This window comes from Panthera pardus, unplaced genomic scaffold (genome assembly GCF_024362965.1).
Source record: "Panthera pardus isolate Hobbes unplaced genomic scaffold, ASM2436296v1 HiC_scaffold_27, whole genome shotgun sequence".
Taxonomy (NCBI): Eukaryota; Metazoa; Chordata; class Mammalia; order Carnivora; family Felidae; genus Panthera; species Panthera pardus.
This window is the reverse complement of record NW_026526843.1, coordinates 115,689,730-115,712,157: the sequence shown is the minus strand read 5'-3', so window position 1 is coordinate 115,712,157 and position 22,428 is coordinate 115,689,730. Positions and strand designations below refer to the sequence as shown.

Genomic DNA, 22,428 nt, shown 5'->3' with positions numbered 1-22,428 from the left:
GCCTGTTACACTGTCTTGTGCGTTAGAGGCATTCGAGAAATATTTGCTGCATTATGGAAAGAGAAACTGAAAGCTGACGCGACTGAGTAACAAAGCCAGGCCCCCTCCCACTGCATGCTGTGACCTTCCCTACTCTTCCTTGTTGTTAGAGCCAGGAGTTGATTAAATACTGGACGGGGAGCTTTGGGCAGATATTAAAAGAACTAAAAACCCACATGGAAGCTATCCCAAATCACTTTGAACCTCTGCCCAACTGCTGGTTCCAGAACAGTCAACTTTCAGTCTTAATCGCTCTCAAAGTTTATCCTTTGCTTTTATTAAAAACAGGAAGTAGGGATCTAACGCCAAAGAGATCATATCCTGTGGTTCCTCAAAAAAAAGTGACCTCTGTGGTGTCTGATGTTTGTATCTTGGTCTCTCTTTGCATGCTGTTCGTATTTTCTGCAGAGTTTAACATTCATCAGCGCCGGCCGCCCACTGAAAGGTTTGATCTGAATCAGTGGCCTCTCTTCTTGAATCTAGCTATTGACATTACCGAGCAGAGAATGCAGACATTAAGCTTTAGCGGCCGCTGTCCGCTCATTGATACACAGGAAGTACGAGGACCAAAAGGTAATTCTGCAGGAAGAAGTCTCCTGCCCAGAATCACAGACGCAATGTATCAGACTGAGAACCTGCCCAAACAGTACCGAGAAACCTTCCAGTACCGGGTAGGATTCATTGCGTCTTTTCTTTCAGATTGTTCCTTCTTGAATACCCTACCCACCTCCTACTCTCCCCATCCCCTTCCTTAGAAAAGAGCATGTGAATAATGTTTCAGGAAACCGAGTACTTGGACTTTGCACAAGAACATTCGTTTCTTTTTAATATTATCCTTCCTCCTAGGGAGTGCCCCATGGGAGCGTGAAGGGGAACAAGGGAAGTGGAGGGAGCAAATTAGCCCCTCAAAATGAAGTACTTTAGTGCATTTTCTTGCTGTGGTAAAACACCCATAGCCTAAAATTTACCAGTAGTGACATTTGTACATTCAGAACAGCTGTGATTCTGTGCCCTGTTCCACAGTGTGAGTCTTTTCCCCACGCCACCGAGCAATTCTCTGACACCTGCTGGGTGTCCTCAACTCAGTTCTGTCTGGAGGTGTCCTCGGATTCCATTGTTTAAGGGCTCAGTTTCACCAGACGGTCCTGACTGTCCTCTCGCCTTTAGGGGCCAGTCGCTGTGCCGGCTGTCCCCTGCGCTTCTGACCAACCTATATGCAACGTCCCCTCCTTGGGTTTGATTAATTTGCTAAAGCGGCTCACAGAACCCGGAGAAACATTGTACTTCCTGGATCACCGGATTATTAGAAAAGAATGTCACTCAAGAACAGCCAGGTGGAAGAGATACAGAGTAAGGTCTGGGGAGAGGGCGTCAAGTTTCCATGATCTCTCTGTCTCTGCTCTAGGTGGCTTCCTTCATTTGACAGAATGTTTTCGAGGTCTGTCCATGTTGTAGCATCGACCAGGACCTCACTGGTTTTTCGGGCTGAATAATACTCTATTATATATGTATGTATGCGTGTGTATGTGTTCATATGTCTATATATATGGATAGTAGCACTGTGTACGATAAGGAGCAGGTGTTACCAGCCCAAATTTCCATTAATAGATAAATGATTATATCATAAATAGCAATGCTGTAAACACTTTATGTGCAATTTTTTTGTTTGAGCACTCATTTTCAGTTCGTTTTGGTACCACCTAGGAGTGGAGTTGCTGAGTCATATGTAAACTCTGTGTTTAACTTACTGAGGAACTGCAACTTTCGAGACCATTCTGGCTTGGTGTATAGAATTCTTATGTCTTTAATTTGATTTCGGTGGTAGGTGAAGGACAGTAATTAAGAGAATTGTTAACTGAAATGACGAAGGCGTCTTCATGAATCGCAACCTGTCAGAGCCCGGGACTTCCTGCCTTTGGGTATAAAATGAGAAACGAGCCAGTGCCATCTCACACACCCTAGTCTGTTACGGATCTGGCTTTCTCTCTCCACTAAAAGTAATCCAGAGGGTTCTCCATGATGGAGAGAAGTCAATATATTTCCAATTCAGTGTACTTATTTTGTGAGGAAACCCTGCATCCGACAACTATGTCAGTTTGCTTAGAACATTCAGTTGCTTACCAGTATATTTCATTTAAGTTTATTTATTTATTTTGATCGAGAGAGAGAATGTGCACGCACAGAAGAGGGGCAGAGAGAGAGATCATGACCTGAGCTAAAATCATCCAACTGAGCTACCCAGACGCCCCACTTACCAGTGTACTTCAAATGCATCTTCTTTTCAAATATGCTTCAGCTTGTTTCAAATATGTGTGCATGTATATGTATATATGTATACATATATTATTTTTGATGGAGAACTGTCAACATTTATAAAAAGTACTCTGGCTCCAATGCTCTTATGTTTTGTCTAAGAATTTGGGAGGATAATTATTTATCGTCAGCTTTTACTGGATAAAGGGTTTTCCCTAGTCAATATTATCCAAATATTTGGTCGAAAACACATTGAAATACTTTAGACTATTTACTGAGTGTGTTGGATTATTTTCATAATGTGGACCTAGACATTTTAGAACCACTAATATTTGATAGGTTTGAATGTTAGAATCTTTGAGATAATTTAACCCCATGTGTTTTAAATTAAGCCAATGGCCAACATGACTTTTTCCTTTAGGCCAAAAGCAAGTGTTTCATTTGAAGCTTTTATTGTCTAAAGATAATATTCGTGAAAGCGGCAACGCACTTACCTTTCCAGACATCAAACCACTCACTGTTCATTCAGCTGCTTCTTAACAAATTTGCAGAATTCAAGGAAAAAGCTGTGGGGAGAGAAACTTACAGGTGTGAACAGTTTCAGACTGTAACATATCTGAAATTGAATAGTAAAAGTGATACATTCTGTTTCGCAATAATCGTCACACACAGGAAACGTTTATCTTTTTATGCAACCTAGGTACAATAAAAAGTGTTAGGGATTTTATTATTATCATCTACAAACCCCTAAATTTGATGTGAGCAGGGAACAAGTGTTGAAACTCTTTGTCGCCATAACCTCCATTTTCATACACTGTTATCATTAAACACTTTCAGAGACAGGCCTATGAAAAGTGAATTGTGGCCTTTCCATGCTTAATTTGTTTCTTAATTGTGCATGATTTTATAATGCCCATAAAATAATATTTATAGCCATAACATTTCAAAGGCAGCACTTTTCCTAAAAGGAGAGTTAGATTTATTTCCAGATGTTTCTACCAAACATTTTCTTTTTTCTTTCCCTCACCCTACACTCCAATTTCATGGTTGTGATTAACAGGGCAGAGCTCCATAGCAAAAATTCATCAGCTGATTCCTTCCACCTACAGAATCCACATTTTTCAGGGCTCAATTTGAGACATAATGAAAGTCTACTTTGCATAATTATCATGTGAGACGATCTATAATTAAATGATGAAGTGTGGTTCTGCTCCCGTGTATAGACAAGGCTGTATGTGAACTAAAATCGCAAAATTTTATTTCTTTGCTTTAACTTTCCTTTGGTGTTGGGAAGGGGGGGGTGTAATATAAATAAGCAATTCATTTCTAACACAGTTTAAGTTCCCATGGGAGCCTTTTTCTTTTTTTAAATTTTCATGAGAGAAGGCAATTCCTTGAATTGATGAATCACTGGAAACTTGAATATGATTGCCTCTTCAATGTTAATAGATATCACTCTCAAACTTTAGAAAGTGCTTATCATCAGCAGTGCATTTTGAGTTTTGCCTTAAAAATATTTTTCTTTTTTCTTTCTTTCTTTTTTTTTTTTTTTAAGAGAGAGAGCATGAGCACGCACCAGCAGGGAAGAGGGGCAGAGAGAGAGAGAGAGAGAGAGAGAGAGAATTTTAAGCAGGCCCTATGCTCAATACAGAGCCCAATGATGATCCCACAGCCCTGGGATCATGACCTGAGCCAAAATCAAGAGTCAAGTCGTGTGTTCAACCTACTGAGCCACCCAGGCGCCCTGCCTTAAACATATTTTTAAAAGATTTTATGATGGCTTTTGAAATACCTATACAAAAGGACCTGTTATTCATCATGCAATTCTACAGCCTGAAGTGAACCTTACAAAAGTTTCTAACCCTGATTCATCGTCTTGCTTTATAGTCTTTCTGTTTCTTCTAACTAGATAAAGCAAAGCTGGCTATGCCAAGTTCAAAATTAAAACAAGGGCTCTAAAATTTCATGTGGGGAGTTACATCTCTGGAATTCTTTGTGAAACATCATAAAATATTATTAACTTAAACTGAGTGTGCCTGAATTGATAAGTTTGGCTGTTACATCTGCATTTTCCAAGTATGCCTTGCACACCGACTGTATCCCGTACGTTGTGGCAGACGGGGACTGAAATTACAGAGACGTCACGCAACTTTCAAGGAGTTTATTTATTTTTTAAGATTTTATTTTTTTAAGTAATTTCTATACCCAACGTGAGGCTCGAACCTACAACCCTGAGATCAAGAGTTGTGTGCCCTTCCAACTGAGCCAGCCAGGCGGCCCTTAAGGAGTTCAGAACCTAGTGGTATTCAGTTCTAAGATTGCCAAGGGGATGCGTGTATCAGTGATTTACCAGGACAAATACTGGAAGAAAGCTTACATTTAAGTACATTTTGGTCACTGATCTTTCCTGTCCTTAATACTGGGAAAAAGCTTCCATTGTTTAATATTAGTGGAGCATTTCTGTTCTTGACGGGACTTTACGAATCAAGGAAAAGCATTCCTTCTAGGAGCTAAATGAAAAAGTAAGTTTAATGTCTTTAATGTCTCTCTCATCTTTAAAATCATGCTCTGTAGTGTTTGTAGTGCGATGATTTCCCCTGTGTATTTAGATCTGGGCTCAGCAAACTATGGCCATTTGCCTGTTTTTGTAAATAAAGTTTTATTGTAACGCAGTCATATTCATTCTTTATACATTTTTTCATGGCTGCTTTTGTGCTACTTCAGCAAAGTTGAGTAGCAAAGTTGAGTAGTTGCGATCAAGACCGTATGACCTAAAAAGGCTTACCGTGTGGGGGCGCCTGGGTGGCTCGCTCATTCGGTTAAACATCCGAGTCTTGGTTTTGGCTCAGGTCACGATGTCACAGTTTGTGAGTTTGAGCCTCACATGGGGCTCTGCACTGGCAGCTCAGAGCCTGCTTATGACCCTCTCTCTCTTTCTCTCTCTGCCCCTCTCCTGCCCGCGCACGCTCTCTCTCTCTCAAAATAAATAAACTTAAAAAAGATAAATAATTACAATAAAATAATTACCATCTGGCCCCTTACAGGAAACTACCTGCCAACTCCTGTTCTACGTATTCTGCTTAAACTGGTAGTTCTAAGATTGGCAATTTTAGACCTGATCTACTGTTGCTCATTCTGTCACATACTGGCTCGATTAGAGGCAACATTCCCTACCTCCTTCTAGCGCTCCTCTTTTCTGAGGATAGTTGTTACTGTCACTTATCTTTGTGATTTTAATTGATAGACCATACCTTCATTTCTTTTTCCTTACACTGTAAACAGCATGTCCTGACACTATCAATTTCCACTTGGTGAAATGAAAATATATTTCAGGCACCTTTCTAGCTCCTTACCCTTCTCCTTAACCCCCTTCTTTCCCATATATATATATATATTTTTTTTTTTTTTTTAAACATATTTTGTCCTTAATAATGCAAAGTTTGAAAACTTTTCCAGTTGTTCTGTAATCATTACTGAGTCTTTTGGGCCCTATCTGTAGGTTGATTCTACAAGCTCCCTGATAAGTTTTAATTTTTATCATGACTATATGGTATTCGTTGTATCACTAATTATTGCTGGTTATGTTGCCACTACTTTGAAGTTGTTTTTTTTTATTTTTATTTTCTAGCAGTCTCTGTGTTTTCATTTCCCCCCTTGCATGTCCTGTCTTAAATACTTTGTCCATCTCAATGGTAGAGTCAAATCTCTGGAACCACCTTCCTTCCCAACCTTGTCCCCACTGAATTCCTCATCCTGCCGTGATCTGGAATGATGATTTTCTGAGCTACCAACCAAACTGTCATCTTACGACTTTGCTTCCTTCTTTCCTGTGTTGGAGCCCTGACTTTCTTGACCTCTCTCTCTCTTGATTTTATTAGAGCCCATCCTCTGGCCATTTTCTTAGAGAAGATGTGTGAGCGGGCAGTAACCTCTGTAAATCTTTGCATGTCGTGGACATGTCTTTACTCTGCCCTCTCACTTGACATAGAAATCTCGGTGGAAAATTATTTTCCCACGGATGTTTTAATTCAAGCTACATTGCCTTCCAGCCTTCAGTCCTTGTAGTCCGATAATGATCTGATTCTCACTCCTGTATCCTCAATGTATCTTTTCTCTGTATAGCTTTAAAGATAATTTCTTCATCTTTCGTGTATTAAAATTTCATAGTGATGCATCCGGGTGTGAAGGTGCTTTTATTGTGAGGCTAAAGGCTTTCCAGCTAAGTTCTCAGTTCATTCAGCTCAGAGACGATTTGGAATCATTTGATAATTCCTTTCTCCCTATTGTTTTTTCACTTCTTGGTTTTAGAAATCCTTACCAATTTTGTGTTGGCTCTTCTGAATTGATCATTTGTAATTTTTTTGTTATTGTTGTTGCCTTTATGTTTCCAACACCTTGTCTTGTTATTCCGATGTCTGAAAGAATTTTTAAAATGTTATCCTTCAAGCTTTCTATTGAATTGCCTATGAAAGTATATAAAGTTTTTCATTTTTGAGAGAGAGTGAGAGAGAGAGAACAAGCGGGGGAGGGACAGAGAGAGAGGGAGACACGGAATCTGAAGCGGACTCCAGGCTCTGGGCTGTCAGCACAGAGCCCGACACAGGGCTTGAACTCACGAACCGCAAGATCATGACCTGACCTGACGTCTGATGCTCAACTGACTGAGCCACCCAGGCGCCCCCTGAAAGAATATATTTAATTTGCAAGAGCACTGCCTTATTCTCCGGCTTCTCCCCCTATTTTTGTTTTCAATAAAGTGCTGCAGTGCACATCCTTAGGTACACAGCACTACCCAGTTATCTGACAGGACACAGGCCTCGAAAGAAAATTGTTGAGACCCATAATATACGGCATGTAAATTTTGGAAGCTTAGGATGGCCCTCCCAGAACAGGTTGCAACACCTTACATCTTTATATCAAGGGGAAAAAAGTGATATAGCAGTATTTTACTTTGCGTTTATCAGTGAGACTGTCTTTCAGAACGTTCTCGGCCATTTCTATGATTTTCATCTATATCCCTGATCATATACCTCACCATTTTTTATTGGATTAGCTCTGGTTTCTGCAGACTCTTTATCTGTTACGTACATTTTACATTTGTCTGTTCTGTATGATTTGCACACGTCTTCTGACAGCATTTTGTTGTGCAAACTCTTTATCTGTTACGTACATTTTACATTTGTCTGTTCTGTATGATTTGCACACGTCTTCTGACAGCATTTTGTCTTGCAACTTTGCTTATGGTATTGCCCTTTTAAATTACCGTGTAGTTGAACCTGTTTGTCTTTTCCTGTGTCGCTCTTGGATTTCACATTATACTTGGAAATTCCTGTTCTGCCGCAAGGCTCTAAATGTATTCTTTAGTATGTTTCAAAAAAAAAAAGACAGAATTCAACTGAGTAAATTTGAAGATCTAATTGGCTTTATTCAATGACTCATGACTCGGGCAGCACTCCATCCAGCAAAGAGAAAGAAGCTCCAAAGAACTGCACAAAATAAAAGGCTTTTACGGACAGAAGGGGTAGGAAAAAGAAATTTCTAGCAAAGATTGTTGCAGACAAAGCCTCCTTCCTAAGGGGGATGGGAGATGGGCAGGGTCTATCAGGTCGATTGCCTCAGTAGTGCTGACCATGCAATTCCAAATAGAGTGGAGAGGTTACATTCCTGGGGGAGGATGAAACTGTGGTTAGGTTACGTATTCAGCCGTGGTTTGCTGACCTGGGACTTCGTACAAGTGACTCCATTTTGAACTTTTTTAAAGAAGTATTTTCAGGGCGCCTGGGCGGCTTGGTCGGTTAAGCGTCCGACTTCGGCTCAGGTCATGATCTCACGGTCCGTGAGTTCGAGCCCCACGTCGGGCTCTGTGCTGACTGCTCGGAGCCTGGAGCCTGTTTCAGATTCTGTGTCTCCCTCTCTCTCTGCCCCTCCCCCACTCACTCGCGTGCTCTCTCTCTCAACAATAAATAAATAAATAATAATAATAATAAACGTGACTGCTCTGTTCCTCAATGCCCTCAAGTATAGACGATACAAATATTACCCACCTAGTGGCTTCGTGGCGAGAATAAATGCAGTGCATATATATAATTGCAAACAGTGTTTGGCAAGCTCAGTGCATGTTAGCAGCATCTCTTCCTTTTATCGTAAGAGTTCTTTTCCTCGGGGCCCAGCACAGTGCCCGATTAACAGACTGAGGTAAAGATTAGGTAAATGAGGGGCACCCGGGTGGCCCAGCCGGTTAAGTGTCCGACTCTTAGTTTCGGCTCAGGTCGTGGTCTCCTGGCTGGTGAGTTCAAGCCCCACATCTGGCTCTGCACTGACGGTGCAGAGCCTGCTTGGGATTCTCTCTGCCCCCCCTCACACTCACACTCTGAATGAATGAATGAATGAATGAATGAATGATTAGATAAATGAGTACAAATTATTGAAGAGAATTGAAACTACCTGTGAAGAAGAGGACAGCATGTTATTTCTTTTTTTAAGTTTATTTATTTATTTTGAGAGAGCAAGAGTGTGAGCAGAGGACGGAGAGAGAGAGAGAGAGAGAGAGAGAGAGAGAAAATCCCAAGCAGGCCCCGCACTGTCAGGACAGAGCCCAGAGCCCAGCCCGGGGCTCGATCCCACGAACCGTGAGGTCATGACCTGAGCCGAAATCTAGAGTCAGATCTTTAACCCACTGAGCCCCCCAGGCGCCCCTTGAAAGCCCATTTTTAAAGGTGAAGAAGGATTGAGGCAGAATCTCCCAGTTGTATCTTGGCTTTTTGACTTGTTTATCCCCATGGTTTGTGTGGCCCAGAAAACAAATGTCACACTAATAAAAGCTGAAAACACTTTTTAGCCCTTCAATTGAGTTAAATGAACACTGCTGTGACAACGTTAATTAGGCATACATAAAATTGCTAAATATATGTCATGGAAAATGCCTATGTTTCATATTTTGTTAAACATCAATTATGATCACAAGAAATCTGCATCTAGTAAAATGGATACTGCTGACACATGTTAATTATTTTCAAAAATAATTGAGCTTTTAGAAAGTTTCAGTATAGATTGAAGCATGCGTGTCCTCTGAAGGCTTGAGCTATTTTGAGTTTATCCAAATGAATCCTAACTATATGAAACAAGGTAAAATTTTGCCTCAAGTTCTCTTTGTAAGACGAAAGGCGACGCCACGTGCACCGGCCAAGGTCTATAAAATGAACTTGGTTTAGACTCCAGGTGTTCAGGTAGGAATGTTGTCAAGTCTCAGCAGATCTGGTCTGCGAGGGAGCAGCGCAGTCAGATAAAACAAAACAATGAAAAGCTGTTTCCTTTGTCCAGGAGTGGATGGCGCACACGAGTTCTCAACCGGGCCGCGTACAATGGGCTTTCGAGAGGCATGTCTCTAATCTATATGCTTTTCACTCCTTGAGAATGTTCCGGACTCGTGCTAATATAATGGCAAATGTTCGTGCTAGCCACGAGATTGTTTTTCATCGCAAATTGCTTTTGCCTCCCACAAATGCTTCTCCATCTGGGAACTCGGATTCTCAAGACAGTCACCGGGAAAAAGATGTAAAGAGGCTGGTAACTACAGCAAGCAAACTGGAAAATATATGGAGGTTGGCTGTCTGTTTTATCCCTGAAGCTTCTTCCTAGGATGTGTCCCACTGACCCAATGGTTTGCACAGTGTGGTCCTGAATCCTGCACCAGAATCACCCGGAAGGCCCTTCTTTAAAAGCACGGATGCCTGGGTAATGCTAGATTAACTAATGGGGAAGAATTTGAAGTATGATTTAGCTTATCATCTAAATCGGGTCTGAAAAACGAAATAGGTTTAAGCAAATAGCATTCAAGGAGAGACGGAAAATATCAGAGTATTGCCGTACTTTCTTGAATGGTTCTGTTTAATATTTTGTTTTGAAATGGAGACCCGTGGTGGGAAATTCACTGTCTTGGAATATACTGGCCATTCTTCTCCCAGTGCCTATTCTCTTCATACTGAAATCGAAGGCCTTCCCCGCTTGAATGGGGTCTGAACAACGACATCCTCTGGTTTCTTCCCAGTCTACTTTCCTCTTGCTCACCAGCACCTCGAGTCTAGCTTGACTGCACCCTTCAAACCTTAGGACCACATACCAAGTGCCATGGGAGGAACACGGACGTACGCTGAAGATCCCCACTTCTGGGTCCTATCCAACAGCTCAAGTCAGGGTTGAGAATGGAAAGTTGGGCTGACGGCTAAGTCAGTTTCTAAACAATGCATTCTCCAGGAGTAGATTTCCATAGTGGTATTGAAGTGTTCTATAGCCTCCTCTCAATTCGATTCACGTGAACTTACACTCCCCCAAGTGTCCCGCTGTCCATACAGATGATGGCCAAACATATGATTCGGAGCATTTATTGTGGGGCTACCTTCCTCTTTTATTTGTCTTTTAAATTTTTAATCACCACTAAATCTTAATCTAAGGTTCCTTGGGAGTAATGCATACCTGGAGTTGATGGTGTGAGGTGATTGTTATTGCCCCTGACACATTAGAGTGTCATTAACATAAAAGTCATCCCTTAAACACATTGAACCGGACTCAATTAATGTAATTGATTACCAGCCTAGCTGTAGGGATCTTGCAGCTTTAGGGCAACCGACAAACATTTTGCCCTTTTAGATCCTACAATTAGATTCACACGGCACAGTCAATAAGCATTTTGCAGGCGCTAAATTCATCATCTTTAACAATGACAAAAATCTGGGTAGATGAACTGGCTGTTGATAAAAGACTAATTGTTGAAGTGGTTTTCAATAGTGGTATTGACAAATAGAACTGAGTCCTTGGAAGATAAATCTGATCATGAATTAATGGGACCTATTTTGGCATCTCATTTGCTAAAGCTGAAGGTATGACTGGAAAACGTTACCGGTCTGGATTCTGTTTAAACTCTGTAATCCTTTGAACTGTAACCCTCAAAATGAACAACAGTGTGATTCATAAATAAAATTAATAGTATACGCATTTAAGTTAATACTTAAAACTATGTTGGCCTTATTTTCTTTTTTTTTTTTTAATTTTTTTTTCAGTGTTTATTTATTTTTGAGACAGAGAGAGACAGAGTATGAACAGGGGAGGGTCAGAGAGAGGGAGACACAGAATCTGAAACAGGCTCCAGGCTCTGAATCGTCAGCACAGAGCCCGACACGGGGCTCGAACTCACGGACCATGAGATCATGACCTGAGCCAAAGTCGGACGCTTAACCGACCAAGCCACCCAGGCACCCCATGGCTTGTAGTTTTCTTGATACTTCTCACTCTCTTAAACATTCTCCCCCATTACCCAACAAGTAACACTTACACTTGTCCCAAACACCGGTTTCTTTAATGCCTCTATGGCTTTGCTTCCTGTTCCCTTGGATTGGAATGTAATTCCCTTCCTCATCCATCCGGTAGTTTCCACTTCACATCTCTAGACTCATCCCCTGGGCATCTACTCTGTGAGGTCTTTCCCAGTCCCCACTGACTGCCCTTAGGTTAGATCAAGTATCCCCATGAAATGTACCCCCAAAGTATGGGGTGTATCTTTCAGGGGCACCTGCCTCTAGTCGTCTGTTATACTCAGATGTTTGTATCCGTCACTCCTCCTATGGGATTGGAATTTCTTTGAGGGCACAGAACCAAGGAGAACTTCACAGCACATTGAACTAAAACTTGTTTGAATAAAGGAACAAATGCATGAGTAGACCAATGCCTCGGAGACTATTCTCTCAAGGCCTTTATGCATCTCTCTTCCCTCTGCCTGAGATAGTTGACCCAGGGATCACTTCCCAACTCGTTCCCTCACTTCGTGCACGTCTCAGAGGTAAACTCCTTAGAGAGGCCTCCCCTCCTGTCTTGTTAAAACAATCCACCCCCTTTCATTCTCTATCCTGCTGTATTTTTGTTCGTAAAAGCTATCAGCCACCAACAATATGAGATATAGTGTATGTTTATTGGATTTTTCTTGCCTCTGTCCTTCCACTGGAAGAAGGTGTGTCAAACCTTTTTCTGTAAAGGACCAGATAGTAAAGATTGCAGGCTTTGTGGGCCAGAAAGCCTCCGTCACCACTACCAAACTCTGCCTTGGTAACACGAAAGCAGCTGCAATGCATAAATAAAAGGGCATGGTTGTGTTCCAATAAAACTTTATTTACTGAAACAGGCAGAGGCTAGATTTGGCCCAAGGGCTATAATTTCCTGACACCTGTGCTAGAATACATACATGTCGGTCTGAATCACAGTCACATCCCAGGTCCCAGACACGTAGAAATGTTCCATTAAATAGTTGTTGAATTAGTAGCGGTTCAAATTTGATCCATCATAAATAAGCAAAGGGACTGCTTTTGACCAAATTTGAGAAGTCACTTCCTGCCAGCCTGAGAGAAGATGGGAGACAGAATCTTCCAGTGAGCATATCAACTCTTCTAAAGCATGAAAATGGCGACCCTGTGGGTAACGTTGACCAGAAACAAATGTTTACTGAGAACACTTGCACAGAGACAACCAGAGAAAATGCCTCAGTTAAGAAAAAAGGAGATCGCTTTTCCTTTAAAGTAGGCAAATGGAAATTAGTTCTACAGTGGTCAGTACATGAAGCTGAAGTCTTCTATGTGGAAAATGTGTTTCATCCAGAAAGAAATATGTTTATTTAATAGGCACTTGTTTGGGATTTATTTGTTTTTTGAGAACTGTTGGTATAAATATAGGTATGGTTGATATAGTATAAATAAATATTACTTGAATAATTGATCTCACTACTGCTCTCAATGCAGAAATGTTTATTGTTCTTGGCTAAGAATCAAAGCTGAAGTTGTAATTACATTTTTCAGTGGGAGTCAGGATGAGGACACTCCCCATCAGCGCTATTCCCGAGACAGCGTTTGTTTTGGGAACTTAGAAGCTTTCTAAATTGGAGAGAGGGATGGTGTGCGGTTGAGTCCTGGCAGGGAATGGATAGATGTAGGCACAGATAAAGACGTCAACAAGTCCCACTGAGGCACGCAGAGACTAGCAGCACCTGGGACCTGGGCAAGGGGCCCACGTGATGCCGCCCACAAGGGCAGAGCTCCCACTGCACAGAGCAGGTAGAGACGAAGCCAGGCCTGGATCTGGGGCCGGGGTAGAGAGGTTCAGTTCATGTGTATGGAGCTTAGAAGAGAAGAAACACAAGCAAACACACACAACTCAGAACAGGAAAGATACGTAACTTTGGGCAGTAATGGAGATCAACGTCTAAGGAAACTAAATTCTCTAGGTAGGGGCTGAGAATAATTACGTTAGTGCAGAAAAGATTAGGAGATCACAATTTCTTAATTAAAATAGAACTGTTAGCTGAAACCTTTGATTCTGTGATTTCCTTGCCGGCTTCTTTTAACTTCTATCAGAAGTTAGTCATCAAAGGAACCCTTACCACTTAATCACTTTTTCAAATCCTTTGTGTAAAGATTATAAAATCATGAAATTTATAAAGTGTGGCTAATCATCTCTCTAAAAGTGTCTTTTTAAAAAATCAATTCATGGGGGTTTTTTAATCCCCTCATTTTATTTATTTCTTTATTTACTTTAAGTAAACTCTGTGCCTAATGTGGGGCTTGAACTCACGACCCCGAAACCAAGAGTCCTAGTCTCTACCAACCGAGCCAGCCAGATGCCGCAAAATCAATTCATGTTTTTAAATATTGTCTTAGATCACGGTTTCTAGAACACACACTCTTGTAGTTTGAATTTACAAACCCATGGGATTGTTTTCACTTTCCAAGTATAAAACTATAAAAGAAATTTTCAAATATACACAGATCACAGAAATATACAATAGCCCCTTGGGATGGGGAATGAACCCCCTATATCTTCAACCCTCTGCTTCCCCATGTACTGCCCTAAAGTAGGGATAGAATCTAGTTTGATGGAGACAAACTTACAGGCCCACAGGGATGATTTTAACATGTTTGAGAAAGGCTTTGCCCGTTGTTATCAAGTCTTTTGTTCAAAAATGGGTTTTCCTATATGCACAAAAAAATAAGGGTAATCGCTCATGATGAAAAAGTCTCCCGGGCCCTGCCCTGTCCTGTCATACGTCATGCTCTATAAACAATAGGTGCCAAATGAAACAGAAAGATTTGGGGTGGTTGTGTTTCCAACCCCCAAAGGGTTCAACCTTCTGGAGCCCAAAGCAAGAGCACATGTCATAACCATCAATTTGCCTATCGTTTTGTCACCCAAACCTAGGGCCACCCTGTTTTATCTCGCCTGATGAGATTAGCAAGGATTAGACAAGCAGAATGGAAATGTGCTGCTTCCCGACTTCATTTGTAGGTTTTTATTTTTTTAATGTTTATTTATTTATTGTTGAGACAAAGAAACCCAAGCAGGTTCCGCGCTGTCAGCACAGAGCCACATACGGGGCTGGAACCCACGAGCCGCAAGATCTTGCCCTGTGCCGAAACCAAGAGTCAGACTCTTAGCCGTCTGAGCCACCCAGGCGCCTCCACTTGTAGGGGTCTAGAAATGCTTCAGAACAGATCAGAATGTGAGAGCTGGACTTTTTAAGGGCTATGCTGAGCTTTGTAGTAGCAATGATTTTTGTCCATCATGTTTGAGTATGTAAAACATTTTTTGGTCCCGCAGCTTAAGTCAGATTATACAGAATAGAAATCTCCAGTTTCTGCTTTTGTATTCCATTCCTATTAGTAAAAAAGCAAATTCTGAATATGTATTAATTTATTTGTAACACATATATATGTATATATATGTACATACACACACCACCCAACTGTAAATAAAATATGGAAGGCACAAAGCATATGTGCAAAAGATGTTACGTTAAGATGAGTTGACGGTGACATACATTTTAATCACTTGTAAACATTTTGCTGTCACTGCTGCATTACAGACTATTCAATATTTTAATGACAGCAAAGTGATTGAGGATCCTTATTTATTTTTGAGCGTCTTAGTTTACCACTTCATCGAATAAAAGTTTCAGGGTCTGTCTGCAAGTTCAGCTTTTTTCTTTGCTTGGTTTTAATCACTGCCATTGGAGGAAAAAAGGAACCGCAGAAACGTAACAATCTCATCTACGCAAGTGACTGTTGAAATTCAGCCAGAGGGGCGCCTGGGTGGCTCGTGATCTCATGGTTCTCTCTCCCTTGCTCTCACTGCCCCTTCCCCACTTGTGTTGTCTCTCTCTCAAAACAAATAAACTTTAAAGAAAGAAAGAAAGAAAGAAAGAAAGAAAGAAAGAAAGAAAGAAAGAAAGAAAGAAAGAAAGAAAGAAAGAAAGATTCACCCAGAAAGTTTCCATGTTCCTTAACGTCCCTCAACTGTTCTCACCAACCAAATGGAAGATGTTTCGTTTTATTATATTTAACAAATGAGTTCAACTCATTTAACAAATGAGTCCACTGAAATGCTTCATTTGAGGATTTTTAAACAGGTTAGAAAAATTCATTTCCCCATTTTCCAAGGCTGCTGTTTTTATAGATACATATTTGCATAATTTTCAATAAAACAAGCACATAACGGTAGACTCATTTCTAAACATCTGTTTCCCTACATTCTTACCACAACCCAAGTTTCTTTTAAAAAATTGGTTACTTCCTCATTCATTGTTATGACATCTCCTTTACTGGGAAGAGACCACTCTTTTAGTTCACTGTCACCAGGTAGCAGCCAACAAAAGACTTAATGGTTTTGTTTCAAAGGCAACCATATTATTGACATGCTGAAGTACTTCTGTTTCTTTGGTGCCTAGCTTGCGTTCAATTTTTTTAGAGGGCAACCATCTCTAAATTTACCCTGGAACACTTGCTTTGTCCCAAAGCTGCGACTCCCCCATTTTATCCTTTTCTATATTTGTGCCAGTGTCAGAGCATCCGAAGAGTTGTCATTTCATAATAGGGTCCGGTATTCTTGTCGGGCTAGACAAGCAGTGTTTTTCTCGTTCGAAGTGTTCTTTTATATGATCATATAAAATTGAGAATTCTCTTTGTTGCATTCGTTAAAGCGGACTGTTGAAAATATCTTTATTGGATGGCATTCAATCTGTAAATTAGGTTGATGTGAATGGAGATTTTCGTCTTTCGTCTGCCTATTAAGGAGTCCCATTGATTTCAGGCCCTCATAAAATTCTCCAACAGGATTCCTCTAAACATTTTGTGTGTTTTCAGTGTGGGCATTTGGGATTCTCTTAGCTTTTCAAGTACTGCTTAAGCTTCCAGGCCTGACTAAACATTTGTAAATCTTTCTTTTTTTTAATTTAATGTTTTTAATGTTTATTTATTTTTGAGAGAGAGAGAGAGCAGGGGAAGGACAGAGAGAGAGAGAGAGAGAGAGAGAGAGAGAGAGACTCCGAAGCAGACTCCAGACTCCAAGCTGGCAGCACAGAGCCCGATGCGGGGCTCGAACTTATGGACTGTGAGATCATGACCTGAGCCAAAGTCAGATGCTTAACTGACTGAGCCACCCAGGCGCCCCAACGCTTGTAAATCTTTAAATGCTCCTGATGTGTTATGGAATTGAGTGACAGTGGCCTGTGGACCTGATGAGTGAAGGTTAAGTTCTTCTGAACCCCCAATATGTATATTCATGAAAGTGAAACGCATGAGACTCAGTATGTTATGTGAGCTGGAAACACATTATGTGCACTTATTTATTTTTATGTTAAAGTTAACTTCTCTCCAATGGCAGCGTATGGTTGGGCCTTCTTGATCCCCCAAGGGCAGAGGCTTGCCCAGATTTGCTTTCAGAAACATAGGATTTAGTGTCAAAATGCATGTATCATCAGAGGGATGGGATCCCATGGACATACGAGAATGGAACTGTAGAGTGGCTGACTAGGAGGTCGTTTCAGATACAAGGGAGTTTCTGGATCTCCTGGTGTGATGTCCCTGCACAGGATGGGTTCCCTCCAAACTCAGTCACTTCTCTTCCAGCTCCCCTCTCTCCTTCCCCTCAGAGATGCTGTTTACTCACACTGTTTTCTCACTTAGCATACAGATCTTCTCCCTAAAGTCATGTGTGAGTATCACCATATTCCATTCCTGTTGGTTGGCAATTGGAATATCATCGTGTTGAATATTCAGAAGTCCTCTGGATCTATGTAGAGCAGAAATTTAAGCAGGCCTCTGCGGTCTTCTCAGTACCTGAGACACCCTAGCCCAAGACTGAGTGGTTCCCTGAAGTTCACGGACTCTGTCATTTCTTTAGGCTCAGCCTGTAGATCTTGGTGTTTTGTTAGACATACCACCAATGTCCTCTCTCCTGAAGTTTCTACCACCTCACAGGGACCATCTGCCCTTGCCTCCTTAGCCATGCCACTCAGACTTTCAGGAAACAAAAGTCGGGAAAGAGGGTTATCTGCAGTCAGTTTTTGCTCTGGACCCTGTAAATGCATCTTCCCTAAGGGAAGGGACTGCCAATCCCCTGTCTTTCTCATCAGACCCAGTAGAGGAAAAAACTCCATGAGAACCAAGCAAAAATTACTTTCAGAATGTTATTTTACCATACATATCATCATAATATTGACTCGCTGGAAACCCATGGAGGGGTCTAATCTACTCCGTGACCTCTCTTAGTTCTAATCTATCAGCTGTAATAATCCATACTTCTGCTTTCTTTTTCTTTCCTTGTTCTTGTTCTGAGGAATTCTGGTTTGCCTCATTTAGAGTCTTTAGTTTTTTTTGGAGAGACAGAACACAAGCAGGGGAGAGGGGCGGGGGGGGGGGCCATGAATCTTAAGCAGGCTCCACACTCAGCACAGAGCCCAACACGGGGCTTGACTGCGTGTCCCTGGGATCATGACCTGAGCCGAAATCAAGAGTCCAACACTCAACCGACTGAGCCCCCCAGGCACCCCTAGAACTCTTGTTCAGAGCTTTTCTTATTAGACCCCCCCCTCACAGGCCACAGTAGGGCTTGTGAAGTTTGACCCTTGCATTGAGAGCCACTGCTAGTCAAGTCCAATCAGGGATATGAGAAAGTCATGAAGAATAGACCATAGGGTTCCTGTGGATGTCATGTCAACTGAGATACCGAGTGGGAAAGTTTCCTTCAGAAGTGTCTCTTATGTTGTAAAATGTAATGTTCGGTCATAAATGGTGTGGAGAATAAGGTTGCTAGAACCCTCTGGGATGTGAAATTCCAGAGCTTTAAAATAATACGGAAATCACTACAGATTGTATGAGTGAGCTTTTGGTGCATAACAAACATCCTCCAAATTCAGTGCCATAGAGTCATTATTTCTTAGCTCCTGTTCAGCTGCCTGATCTAGGCCGGGGGGGCAGGGCAGCTCTGCTACACTTGGCTCCTTACTGAGTTGCCTGTTCTGGTCCGTTCCCCATGGGTCTGTTCTGCAGTCCAAGCTGAAGGGACGGCAGCTTCCTCGCGACGGTCTTCTCATGGTGTTGACGAAGCAGCGCTAGCACATGCCCGACCACAGGGGCATTTTTTTGTTCGTCACATGTGGGCTCAGCCGTGTGATACGCTTTGGGCTGTGAGATGTGAGCAGAGTCCAGGGGCGGTGAAATATGTAGCATACAGTGGGAGGCTCTGAAAAGCATTGTGGCATATGGTGGCCGATCACATCCTGGGGAGCAAATGAAGAATAATTCAGTCTATCGCAGAGAACAGTACTGCCAAGATGCTCTCATGTAATCACGGCTGGCCATCCCCGAAAAGTAACCCCAACCACGACCTTCTCGAGTAGAGCTCAGGCACGTATGTTTATTTATACTTCTTTTCCTTCCAGTCTTCATTCCCCAGGTGCCCTCTCTGCCACCGTCTCCCTACGTTTTTAAATTTTACAACAAACATAATGACTTCTAAATTTAGTTTTTCCTTCCAGAATCTGACCGCTCAGCCAATAGTCCATAAAAGGACCTCACTGGCTCTAATGAGTACATGGAAAAATGGAATCCTCTCAGAGCGTTCTATCTACTAGTCCAAGCAACTCTTTGTGACACACTGGAGGTATCAGTCTTTTATTTCTGTGGAGGAAGAAAAGCTCCCAGTGATCAAAGAAAGCCCTGTCCTTTTGTTTTTTTTTTTAATCTTTTATTTTTAATGTTTATTTTTAAGAGAGGGAGACAGAGCACGAGTGAGGGAGGGGCAGAGAGAGGGAGGGAGGCACAGAATCCGAAGCAGGCTCCAGGCTCTGAGCTGTCAGCACAGAGCCCCACGCGGGGCCTGAGCCCACGAACCGTGAGCTCATGACCTGAGCCGAAGTCGGATGTTTCACCGACTGAGCCACCCAGGCGCCCCAAGCCCTGTCCTTTTGCTGTGGACAGCAAGATCACCATCATTCCTTTTAAAATGAAGCTGTCAGAAACAGGAAGATTATTCTTTCAATCTCAATGGACACGTCTTCCTCGGTTTTCAGGTCCGTAGGTTTCTGGCCTATCTGTGTGTGTGTGTTGCAAAAGGTTGGGAGCAGGGGGTGGGGGTTTGTGTAGCTCATCAGTTGCGTTCCGCCAGCCTCAGCACCAGAATTCACTGAAGCATATTGAGCAGGAAGAAGGGATGTTGCTTTCTCGGCTCATTGCAAAGGGACTCAAGCATCTTTCTAAGAAATACTGCAAGGAGATAGCCAAGAAGTGCTTGCCTTCATACAAAGAACAAAATGATGTTTCATGGGGGAGCATTTTAGTGTGGAGCCATTCCTGTTGGAAAAAAGACAGAGGTTGATTATTTTTAGATCACTTATTTGGAAAATGCCACCTGTAGAGCAAGAAAATAATAACGCCATCGGAACGTTATCCTCAAAATGCAGACAAATCAGGACAAAAAGCTATAAACAAAGACGAAAATGCTAGAACAGGCATCAACCACAAAATACACATGCAGTGGAGTTTCACACGTTGTTTGGGTGGGGAAACAACAATGCAGGGAGGCAGACCCATGTCACGTTGTCTATGTCATTTTGCCCACAATGTGGGTTCCTGAGTCAGCGCTGGTCTCAGCGTTCACTTAGGGTTCTAGAAACATGGAAAACTCACTGATTCAATCCTTGGAGAGCCTGGATTTTATTCTTTCTTCTTTGTTTGTATTCTGGTATAGTATTGACTCATGTGAATCAGTTTATATTTGTGTTTATTGTGTCATTGCTTTTGATAAGACTTTTCACACGAAAAGTCGCTAGGGTCTGTGTGGCATTTCACCGAGAATTGGGCTGTCGGCATTTGAAACGATATTGAGTTTGTTTTCATATTTTAAGAGTGAATGAGTTCATGACATATGAAACCTATTCCTTTCTATTCACTGACCTCAAGAGATGAAAAGAGCAGCTAACGCGTCCCGCGTGCTTCCTGCGTGCCAGACCTCTTGCTACGTGCTTCCCTTCTGTTCATTCATGTAATTTTTACAACTGTCTTAAGCGATTGTTACTCTTATCATCACCACTTTTCAGAGGAAGAAACTGAGGCACACAGTAAAGAAGTGATTTGTGCAGGGCACCCTTCCGGGAAGTGGAGGGGCCAGGACTCGGCTTTAGAGAGTCTGGCTCTAAAGTCTGACTTGCAAAGTACCTTATCAGTCTCACGTTTGCCCTCTACCTGGGCACTTACATTTGTGTGTCTCTGGTCAAACCATAAAGCGTTAGGTCCTTGAAGAGAAAATGTCTCCTGCGATTTGGATCCAGCAGGATACAGGAGTCGCTTTAGACAATGCGTAATATGGCCGTCCTCACTTGCGATGTCCTGTGTGTGCAGGAAGGCTTCAGAGTAGGAGTCCCAGCCCCTCTCTGTCGGAGTGGCCTCCGAATACCCTAAAACCCCAACGATTTCTCTGCCACTCTGCCATTTTGATAGCAGGATATCAAAAAAAAATCCTGATATTTTGCCAGGATTGGTGCAGTGGGTCCTAAGAAGCTTTCCCCGCCCCGCCAGTGCCCCTCCCGTCTGTCCTCTTTAGAGCAGCCGTCAGTCACCTCGCTTTTCCACTCAGAACCTTCCAAAGGCTGCCTGTTTCACTCAGAACAAAACACGAAGCCCTTCAAGAGCCTGTGTGATCTGTGACCTGCCGCCCCATCACTTCCTTAACCACCGCCCTCCCTGCCTCCCACCGCCTCCTCCCACTGGCCTTCGGGCTACCTGTTAGGCACACCCTCCCCAGGCACAGACCATGTCAGGACCTCAGCCCTTGGTGGCCCCTCTGCCCGAAATGCTCCTCGCCCAGATATTTTTCTGCCCCCCGATAGAATCACGAAGTGTCTCCACCCCGTGACTCTCCCCTTCCTCCCAGCATTATTTTTTTCCTCGGTGCTTCTAAAGACCCGATATGCCATGCATTTTCCTAATTTATTAGTTCATTTTCTGTCTCTGAACACTAGAGTGAATATTGTATTATTTTCATTCTGCTTTGGTTCCTATTGTATTCCTGGAACCGAGAAGCCCGTGGGCGTTCAATAAGTATTTGTTGACTGAATGAATGCATTATGGAGTTGTTTCGGAGGATTAAATGAACTAACGTATGGAAATAATTTCAAAATTGCCTAGCATGAAATTAGTGCTTAATAAATGTCAGGTATTAATAAAATAATAATATGATAGTTCTTGAATGAATGATGAATTAAAAATTGGAGGCTATTACTTTATCATGTAGCGGAAAGAGAATAATCAAGCTCCAAACGCTTTAAATATTCTAAGTCACATTTGCGGTAGACGCCAGAGGAAGCGGTCCAGGACATCATTTGTGTTCTCTTTTCCTATTACCTCGAAGGAGAGCTAGAAACCACCCTTCCCTGAGCAGGAAATGGTGCCCAAACCTTGCTGCACTTTGGGATTGCCTAGGGATCCTTTCAAAATTGATCCTGGCTCACACGTCCCGATATTGTGATGTGATTGGTCTGGGGTGAAGCCTGAGCATTAGGACTTTTCCGTCCTTCCCTGGTGATTCTGACCGTGCAGCCGAGTTTGGGGGCCAGTGCTGGAAGCTTTTCACAGAAGTGGCAATCGTAGAGGGGAAAAGCCTTCCCCAGTCCCTTTCTAAACTTGGAATTGAAAGTTTGGCCAACTGGGGCGCCTGGGTGGCTCAGCCGGTTAAGTGTCCAACTTTGGCTCAGGTCATGATCTCCCGCTTTATGAGTTTGATCCCCACGTCGTCATGCTCTGTGCAGATAGCTAGAAGCCTGGGGCC

General features: G+C 42.3%; 1 protein-coding gene across 10 annotated transcripts in view; it reads left to right on the top strand.

Annotated features, from left to right (window-relative positions):
- FRMPD4 (FERM and PDZ domain containing 4) overlaps positions 1–22,428 on the top strand; it is an 843,299-nt gene that overhangs the window by 727,976 nt on the left and 92,895 nt on the right. Inside the window, exon 1 of one of the 10 annotated variants that reach the window (XM_019417883.2) lies at positions 429–710. The exons of the other annotated variants lie outside the window; for them this stretch is intronic. The gene's annotated coding sequence lies outside the window, so the exon portion shown is untranslated. Of the gene's footprint in view, positions 1–428; positions 711–22,428 lie in introns of those variants that run through there. 10 annotated transcript variants of the gene reach the window in all.